Here is a 7,106-nt window from a genome sequence, read left to right as displayed (position 1 = left end):
TCTTGCTTCTACTAATCCATCAGCTATACTCTCCAAAATTGAATCTTCACCGCCCATGAGAGAAGTCATCAGCTTTGCACCAGCCATCCTTTCCTGATGAACAACAAGTGGCCAATCAGCACCAGCTTAAATCAACTCTGATGCATTCCAACAAGTCAGGAGGGGGGAATAAAAAACAAACACAGTTGGGTAGGGAGGGGGATTAAAATGAAGTATTGTCGCCGTCAGTCAACTTAATTTGTCTATTTTGCTTCATTCTAATTTACCATAACAATTTCCCTTCCAAATCAAGTCACATGCATGAGTGTGACATATTGAAATTAAGATACTCAATAAAATGGAATAAATCTACATTAAAAAAAAAGCATGCTGAAATTGTTCTGCACAAGTCAAATAGCAGTCCCCTCAGGATAAAGCAGTGCAGATTATTGAATTTCCAGAGTAATGTTCTCTTTCATTGTATGAGATTACTGAATTTCTAAAACTATCTTCTCTTTCATAGTCTGAGTTGACTATCAATTGGTTTTGAACCCAACTAGAATTGAAGGTAAGGTATTTAGTTATGGAACAGGTCACATTTGCAGAAATAGCTATCTAAAAAGAATTGACCATAGTGAGGTTATGATACCTTTTTCTAATCCCTTTCCAAGGGATTTTAAAGAAAGTTTGAGAAGATAACACAAATAAGGAAGGACTGCAGACTTCAGATGATAAACAGCAGACAACAGAACCTGGATGCAAGCAGCTTTAATCTCTGGCTGCATTATTACCTACATAATTTCCACGTAGAAGAAAAGCCAGATAAAATGTGATTGGAAGATCAGCCTCAGTTTTTGAAACTAAAGCAATTGCAAACTACAAGAGACTAACAAATTTAATGATAGAAGTACCTCAACTGAATCAATGAGACATGGAAGAATTGTCTTTGCAAGCGGGTTTTTGCAATAATCAGATATCTTCTGACAAGCACTGATGAGAACATTAGCCATGCACAGACGAAAGGAGTGGGGAATTGGTGCCTCAGTTTCACAGTTCTCATCACCCAACTTCGACGCAGGTTTAAGTTCTCTTTTATCATTTATTAATAGCTGGATTGCATATCTAAGGATATAGGGTCTCGAGGCAGCATCCCCTACAATTTGACCAAAGAGTTGATATTTGCAGCATTATGTAGAATAAATATTCATATCAAGAAAAAAATACCGACCAGGATTGCTTTTCTTCCCAACAATGTTGCTCCTCAACGAGGTGCGGTCTTTAAACAATTCAGGAGCTTGCAACTGGGCACATATCATCAATGCCAGACAATCAATGCACCCATGTTGGGCTTTGGAAACTGAGACATTGAAGGATTAGTACACATTTCTTCGGCTGGGTTTGGGGGGGAACTAATGAATTGCATGGTTGAGTACCTTCATCACCATCAAACGAAGGCCAAAACAGAATCACTTCTATGGTTCTCGGGATTTCAATAATAAAAGAATGCACAAGTGATTCCTTTCCTCTTACCTAGAAACAAGAAGAAACCTTCACTTTAAACTGCAGCTTGAATGGAACACGTGCTTAGATTCATAGCAGAAGATGACCACAGAAACTCTACAATACACCATATTGGCAACAGATATCTACCAAGAAGAAAAGATAGTTACCACAAGGGATGTACACAGTGAAAACAGGCAACCTTTAATCTTCAATGTATCTTGAGAATCTGCAGCATGTTCTAATTGTGAGCAAACAATTGGAAGCAGAACCTAAAGAACCAAAAGGCCAAAAAGATAAAATCCCTATATGAAGATTAAGGAAATATGCAAAATCCCAGAATATGTCAAGGAAAAATGAAGTGATAACAGATAGTTAAGTAAAGTCATTGCTGTGTACTTCAGGATGAATACATCCACAAAGCTCAGCAGCAAGTTTTCGTACACATCTTCAAATTCAAACTTACTAAAGGCCCTGAAACAGGGAAAGTAATAAGACATCATGAGATTTTAGATCAGAAAACAGAAGTTTTAATAATATTTATTTTCAAGGGCTGACCTATGCAAGAGGAAAGTAGCAATACTCGTGTCATCAATGCTGCTGACATCACTATATTCTGCAATAGAGTAAAAAATAGAACAAGCAAAAGACATATGCATAAATACAGATTGTTTTCCTTCAGATAAAAAAAGGGGGAGTATAAAATTCAAGCAATTACCACTTTATACCCACATATCACATTCTCGTGAATAAATAGAATGTACAGAATTTAATTTTTGTAATAAATCACAATGCAGTTGAGTCAATCAGATCTTCATTCCATAAAAAAAAAAAGTTGAATATAACACTTGGATTGTCATAAGAAGAGAAAAAATGATGACCTTACAGCAATTACAAATCGTACCATGCATAATACCCTGATTATGAAGTCGGCCATACATGACAGAGGAATTTAGATCATTAAATACTCTCAACGGAAGCCACCTAATTACGAGTAAGGGACAAAGTTGCTCAAACAAAGATTGCTGCATTGTCATGGAGTCATCACTTGTACAGGTTCTTGTCTCCCATCCAGAGAAGAAAGCTTCGTCAATCATGCTACAGGGAAAATTTTGAGCAGTCAAAACAAGAAAACAGTGTGATCAACATGGAATTGTTCATTTCAGATGTCATGCAAAATGTGTTCCATGCAACAGGATTTTATCCAAGACATAAATTAATCTCCTTAATGACCCACAAATGGATAAAAGGAAACATTGTATTGAAGTAGAATAGACTAGCCTCTTGGCTTCTGGAAATTATTTCAATAAATTAAAAGAAAATAATGAGTGAAAATTTACAATTAAGTTGATAAGAAAAACAATCACAATCTCCTAAAGAATAAAACTGCAGTTTGCAACTACATAGACTCTTTTCTCTCCAGTAAAAATCATTTAAGGTAAAGGAAACGTAATAATCAAACCATGTTAAGTTATTGCAAAATCAATCATTATTGGTCAAACAAACGACAGATCTCAAGTATGTGAAAAAGTTTGTCCCGGAGTGTTGAATAAGTGTTTATATCCCATACAGACTCAGCCCTTTTGTTAAGGTGTTCATGCTAGTTATTTTTCAAAAAAAAAGGTGTTCATGCTACTTAGCTTATGATAAAATTTAACATACTCTAACCGAATACTAGAAACCAGTTATTCAATACATTGAAAAAGGTAAACTGGCAAAGAAGATTTGTTATTTTTAAGTTTTATGTGCCCACACTTTCTATTTCTTGGTGGTTCCACCATGTATTCTTTGTTTGATTGGCTGAGACACATTATAAAGAAGTCTCATTAGTTAGGTCACCCATTACCAATATGTACATCTACTTTTACCACTCCCAACGATTCTTTTGACTCTCATTTTTTCTATTGAACATCTTGCTATTAATTAAAATCTTTCCCATTTCCCTAATTTTAATATTCTCTACGTCTTTCCACACCTTGCTTACAGTTCCTAGCTGCCCACTCTATTCCTGCCATGCCTTCCCTGACTGAGATCAAACCTACCCTCCTTTATGGGAACAGTTCCTTCTCTTACACATGCTTTTCCTATCATACTACTTGCTTACTCTCCTATTACACATTCCAGCTCCTCAAGAATAGTCATCTCCCATGGCTTCAATGCCATTATCCTTACACAATATACTTCATTCTTTTTGAAGTTAAACAAGCCTTTAGAAAGCTATGAAAAAATGCATGCTGTTATGAAAATAATTTGGACAATTATGTGCTTACACTTTCTGTCCTTTCATCTGCAACAAAACTCGATGAAGGACTACATCAGCGGCTTCTGCTAACTGCTCATTTATGTGACTCAGAAACCGGACAATAGTAGCATTTGATGGCACTGCAAACATGTTGTCAATCATGGGTCCAATCAAGAAGTTCCAGTCTCGAACCTAAATATGTCAGAAAAACCAGACAGTTAAAATATTCAAATACTGGGGCAAAAATGGACCTCCAACCATCTGATTTCATGGACATGCATACAAGGAAACAGATGAAAATCATAAGCATGCATGCAGAGAGGAGCTAATGGGTCAGGCAATTGTTTTCATTGTCAGGTAGTACAGAACCAACAAAAGGAATAACATAGTACACGTGTCACGCCCATTTTGTGGTGAAGGGCGGGCCAGCTCGATGGCAAGGGATTGAGGCTCGAGAGTAGGTGAGCCAGTTCGAGTATGGGCAAGCAACAAGGCCTGGGACTCTGATTCGGTGCCAAGACAGCATTGTGGCTCGAAGGCATTGGCACCCGGAAGCAGACTGGGCACGCGGGCCAGAAGGAAAAGGGTGCACAGCAGAGCAGGCAGACTTGTGCGAAACTGTGGGGCGCAGGCTGCCCAGGCAGTCTGTCTGATGCGCGGAAACCACTGGCCAGCCCAGGCCTGCGGGGCAGCCGTTGCCTACCGTTGGGAACAGTGGCTGGGGCACGTCAGGAGGGTTGAGCAGGGCTCAAAACAGCCCCTAGCCATTAGGAATGGCCTTGTAACTGCTCCAAGGGGTCTAAGGCTTATAAATACCACTTGAGCCCCCTCATTTGAGGCTAATGACTCATGTACTTAAATTCTATGAAATAAAAGCTCTCTCTTTGTTCCCAAGCTCTCTCTTCTTGCTTGTGTTGCCATAAACGATCCTAACTTGTTCCAATTGAGAAGGCTGCTAGCCTTTCTAAGAGCCCTTGAGTTAGGCAAAGGCTAGGCCGCACGGGTCAAGAGAAAACCCCTGTGACAAACGCACCACATTGAAGTCAACAATTGGACTAGCTCAACCCAACCCAAATCAAACATGATTTCGAGCCAGTTGGCCCAACTACACACATCCTTTTTTCCCACTAGGCCCAGTCCAGGGCCATATTCTCTTAAACCAGCAAGGCATATAAATTATTTTGGAATTCAAAAAGTATTAAACTTGATTGTCCAAAATTTGAGCTTTGTTTGATTGAGTGCTAATAACACCTCAGCTATCATCATGCACAAGCATCTTTGGTTACATTTATGAGTGCACTAAACACACATGCATGCTGCATGTGCGTGAGAGAAAGGGACCTCAAATTTTAGGACATCATACCACTATGCCATCCCTCTATTCCCTTCTCCTTCCATGGCCATAATTCAAATGCTATAAATGTTGCGAGTAGTAAATATGCCAGGAAATTGTTTCAGCAATTTCAATTAAAGTTGCAACCAAGAAGTCTTTATGTCAGGAAGAGAAAGGGTAAAAATGACAAAGCAAATAAAATCTTAATGGAATTAAATATTAGGCACAAACAATCTAAAATTTTAGCAAAGGCCAAGATTAAAATAGTAGGCACAACTAATGACAACAAAGAGACACATTTTCTCGCTACTTGGCCACTAATGATCTAAAGAAGATCAAAAGACATAAGATGCACATAGAAAAATTTTCCCCTAGTGCAGGAAACGCCATGCAGCCACTGTGCACACACACTTCAACCCCCTTAGATAACATATTGAACAGAATCTGCCTCAAATATGCTTGGATATATATATGACAGATACTTAAGATTAAAAATAGTGATTTGTATGGGATATGTCGGAGATAAAAGGGTATAAGGCAGAAGACTCAGCCTATCCCACTCAACGCTTAGAATAGGTGTGGATATTAGGCTCAATTTTGAGCGAGACTAGGAGTGAGTTAACCAAACAGTCCAAATAATTAAAATTTTTCTTCCCTTGAAGTATAGTCAAGTTCCTAGGAAACCAGACTGTTCATTTTGCCTTGCTCTATTCTCACCTCTTTTCTTTCCCATTTTTTTATTCAGAAAACAAGAATTCACCATGATCGGAAATATGTATGTTTTTATGTCTGTATATGCCTATACGTATGTGTGTGTTTCTGTAGATAAAAATTGATAGGATATATGGATGTTTCCACATATGAAGTTATTACTCAAATCATAATTTTTTGAGAAAACCTGTGGCACAGCTCTAAAGTGTAGCACTTCACATGACTAGTCTCTGTATCTGTGCTTAAGAGATATATGGCATCCCAATGCATCACAAAAAGGGAAATATCATAGCAAAATATGCATCTAATGGATAGTAGCATTATAATTATAATTCTTACAGTTTTAGACCACTCCGGGATCAGTCTGAGCACCCTATCACAGTCTGTATTTGATCCTGCCACAAGCGTATAAATAGATGATAAACAAAAAAAATCCAGGGTAGTATTCTAGTCCAAAGAAACCAAAGAAACTTGCAAAGAAATAAAATGCTGAAGTTTGAATAGTTGAAACTTAATAAATTGACAAGGAGGTTAAAAGGAAAAGCAAGCAAAGAACAAGGAAAAAAATAACTGAAAGGAGATTTCAAAAATTCCTGTGTATTCAGAACCCAAACAGAAAATAAAACAGATATCAAATTGCAAAGTCCATTTCGAAAAGAAATACAACAAAATTTGTAGCTACACCCACACGCACACAAAGATTAGACAACTAGATTTCATAGCTCTTACAGGCTTTTAAAGTATTAATCAAATAATGCATCCTTAATGACCAAATTTCAGCAATTAAAGGAGTGAAAGCAATGCATAAACCACAGCAGTAGCACATAGTTTCTGAAACAACAGAATGGGAAGAAATGAAAATGTCAAGGTATGGCAAAGAAAAGAAAGTGCCACACCTTCCACTGTATGGGCTCCAGTTTCTGCATCAGCTAGACCCTGACTTAGGTTGCTGGAAGGAAATGAGATTAGTGGTAAGCAGGTGCAACAACTGTTTAATTTAACACAACTAAGAAGTAGAATTTGCAGATTATGAAGACTCCCAGTGTGTGTGCAACTCATCCTTCCTCTTGGCCAATAAAAATCAAGACTCCCAGTAAGCATGTATATACGTGCTCAGATTCTTGCACGTGTACACACACAAATTCATGAAGGAAAGAATACTTTTCTCGACATTCCTGATTAATTTTAAGGATTGTGGGGATAAAATGTTAAGGAAGAAAGCAAGGCACCTAAGACTGTCAAGCAGCATGAACACAACTTAAGGTTTCGGATTATGCTGCTTGAGAACTCTAACAAAGGCTTCAGCAGCTGCCGGTTGTATCTTTTCATCTGATGAGCAAA

The 7,106-nt window shown here is 37.9% G+C and overlaps 1 pseudogene across 1 annotated transcript in view; it reads right to left on the bottom strand.

Annotated features, from left to right (window-relative positions):
• The window catches only part of LOC149527240 (uncharacterized), an 11,417-nt pseudogene continuing 4,311 nt past the window's right edge, over positions 1–7,106 (bottom strand). Inside the window, exons 4-16 of the transcript XR_016351121.1 lie at positions 6,995–7,106; positions 6,662–6,714; positions 6,105–6,160; positions 3,750–3,913; positions 2,384–2,577; positions 2,038–2,095; positions 1,879–1,953; positions 1,650–1,751; positions 1,413–1,509; positions 1,208–1,336; positions 891–1,132; positions 629–770; positions 1–93 (exon numbers count right to left, since the gene is read on the bottom strand). The exon at positions 6,995–7,106 is cut by the window's right edge and continues 36 nt beyond it. The product of XR_016351121.1 is annotated as an uncharacterized LOC149527240 (transcript). The remainder of the gene's footprint in view (positions 94–628; positions 771–890; positions 1,133–1,207; positions 1,337–1,412; positions 1,510–1,649; positions 1,752–1,878; positions 1,954–2,037; positions 2,096–2,383; positions 2,578–3,749; positions 3,914–6,104; positions 6,161–6,661; positions 6,715–6,994) is intronic.

Source organism: Theobroma umbraticum, unplaced genomic scaffold, assembly GCF_002168275.2.
Source record: "Theobroma umbraticum cultivar Fairchild unplaced genomic scaffold, ASM216827v3 scaffold_147.0, whole genome shotgun sequence".
In the NCBI taxonomy this organism is placed as follows: Eukaryota; Viridiplantae; Streptophyta; class Magnoliopsida; order Malvales; family Malvaceae; genus Theobroma; species Theobroma umbraticum.
The sequence above is the reverse complement of the archived record's forward strand: the minus strand, read 5'-3'. Positions and strand labels throughout refer to the sequence as shown.